Source organism: Empidonax traillii, unplaced genomic scaffold, assembly GCF_003031625.1.
Source record: "Empidonax traillii isolate 1590-97213 ecotype Southwest subspecies unplaced genomic scaffold, ASM303162v1 scaffold470:size469199, whole genome shotgun sequence".
Taxonomy (NCBI): Eukaryota; Metazoa; Chordata; class Aves; order Passeriformes; family Tyrannidae; genus Empidonax; species Empidonax traillii.
The window spans coordinates 270600-273099 of record NW_020955663.1 but is presented as its reverse complement, the minus strand read 5'-3'; the positions used below and the strand labels follow the sequence as shown (position 1 = coordinate 273099).

The window sequence follows — 2500 nt, the reverse complement described above, 5'->3', positions numbered from 1 at the left end:
TTTGAAGACAGAAGTGAGTATTCAATATACCTCAGAACAGCCTCAGAAACTTCAGAGCAAAGCCAAAACCTCCACATACCCTGAGGTTCTTCACATTAAAGACAGTTCTGTGAGGTGCAGAACAACTTCAGCTCACACAGTGAGAGCTGTGGATATCCAGCACTATCCTGACTGGGCCTCCAGACAGGGCTCTAAAGATAATCCCTGCTCCATTTCTGCCACTGTCAGTGAGAGAAATACCCATAATGAGTCACCTTCAGCCACAGCTCTGAAATGCAGAGAAGAAAAAGGTGCATGCCCACCATGCAAAGTGAAATCTCACACAGCACATACTTCTGGTGCATCAGTGGATGCAGAGCCCAAAGGTTCCACCGCCACATGTATTTTCTAGCGTCCATTCTGGGGTAAAGCCACAAAACTTTCTGCACTCACAATGACAACAGCAGCCATGGGGAATGATGCCAGACAGCCACGAGAAGGGGCCTCCTCCCCTCCCTGTTCCTGCAGCTCTCCATTCAGCTGCTCTACAATGGACCATGAGAAGTTTGTCTTCTGTAGAACGTGAGAAATTTGTTTCCTGTACTGATTTTTCCCCTTCCTAAAGCAAAAACTTCAGAGCGTTAGCAGTGCACAGGTGATGGCTCTATTCAGAGGAATACTAGATTTTGCTTGTACTCCTGGATCTCAGAAAATCTACATTGTTGAGTGGCTTGTTACTGAATCAGGCACTTATTGTATGTACACATTACATAAACAAGAAGGTCAATTTTGTTTCAAACCTATATGAATATAGTTCTGGGACTGAATTAACTACTGATTGAAAAGTTACACATTTTCAGCTAGCTAATCATATTTTATTTCAATGCGTGCAGACAGAAGTGCAATGAAATTAGCTGTTTGTTTGTACATTTTGGAAAACATTTTAACTTCAAGACAATAGGAAAAAAAACAGGAAAAAATTAATGCATGATCAGGAGAGATTGCTAGGGTAAAAGTAATCAGGTGATAATAACTAAGCATAGCTCAACAGACAGAGTTGACTTCTGATTTTTGACCATGCTTTTCCTTTCCTTAAGTGTGATCACCCTTCCTCCATCATGAATTTACAGGTTTTAAGCACAGCCTAGCATATCACAGGGTAAAAACAATCCCAGAGAGCTAATGTTGCATTTGTTTACCCAATACTGAAATACAAATGCAAATGCTTTAGCAAGCTATTTTCTGTCCAACTAACTGGTGAGAATATACATAGTAACAGTGCTGAGAAGATACTTTACATAATTTTGGTCAAAATACATATTACCAGGTCATATTTGTCCATGACACTTGAATCCTACTTTAAGATAGGTGCTTAGTATATATGATGAAAACATCTGATTAATCCAGAACTACTGTTTTCTAAAAACAGACAGAGCTGTAAAAGGGTACCCAGGATGATGAAACATTTGTCTGTGGGAAGGGGGGAGGAGAGCGATACTTTCACAATCCCTTATTGTTCTATCATATCTAATCCTCAGTACTAGTGCCCATAATGATTCCCAACTGGTAGATGAACTACTTTGAACATCCCTGAAGCAGAATTGCTACCCACTAATGTATCAGCTAAATGTTAGAAGACTCCTAACTCCCCCATCTGTGTTTTACCTCCCCAGAGGGTAAATACATTGAACAGTGATTCCCTTGCCTGGCACACACTTTCTAAACCTTACTGGCAACTGTTGTGATTTCCAGTCCAAGCAGCTCTGCAGTCAAAATCACCAGTTTTATATGCTGCAGGGAACTAAACACCTACCTTATTAAAATACTGCCCTCAAAACACACTGCAGTTATGTATTGCCACTGTAATTGTTACCAGTGTAGTGCTGATAATATTATGGATTACAGCTAATATCAGGCTATTGAATTAGTATATGAATATCTTTTTATAGTTAACTTCAGGAAATGTACTGGAATTAGGACTTTTAATTTTTTTTAGGAGAAAGAGAGGTCTGTACAATGTAACTGAAGACACACAGAATAGTGTGGCTCTACTGGGCTTAAAATAAAAAAAGCCCAACAAACAATCCCCCCTCCAAAAAAAAACCAAAACAAACAAACAAAAAAAAAACTCAAAATCATAGCATCAAAATTTTCTACCTGTTCTCTTCAGAACTAGACACGTAGTCTGGACTCATATAAATGCAGCTTATTCCCAACTGGTTATGCAGAAGTTAAGAGATCTAAATGTACAGCTAAAGGCCATAGGATCAGGCTTGAAGGACAAATATCATATATTTCTGCTTTTCATGTCATTTGCAGTTTATCCACATCCTTCTACTTTTTCTCATTACAGACAACTTGCCTTTATTTTTCTTCTGTGTCCACTGTCTAATACTGGGAGAGCGTTATCACCAGCTGCACCCTGATGTTTATTAATAATACCTCAATAAAATAATAATAAAGTCTAATTGAGAATCGCTTTTATCAACTTTGCTATATTGCCATCTATCTGAAGTTCTCA

The 2500-nt window shown here is 38.8% G+C and overlaps 1 protein-coding gene across 2 annotated transcripts in view; it reads right to left on the bottom strand.

Moving 5' to 3' along the window:
• ZNF536 (zinc finger protein 536) overlaps nt 1–2500 on the bottom strand; it is a 232114-nt gene that overhangs the window by 119840 nt on the left and 109774 nt on the right. The gene's annotated exons all lie outside the window — the stretch shown is intronic.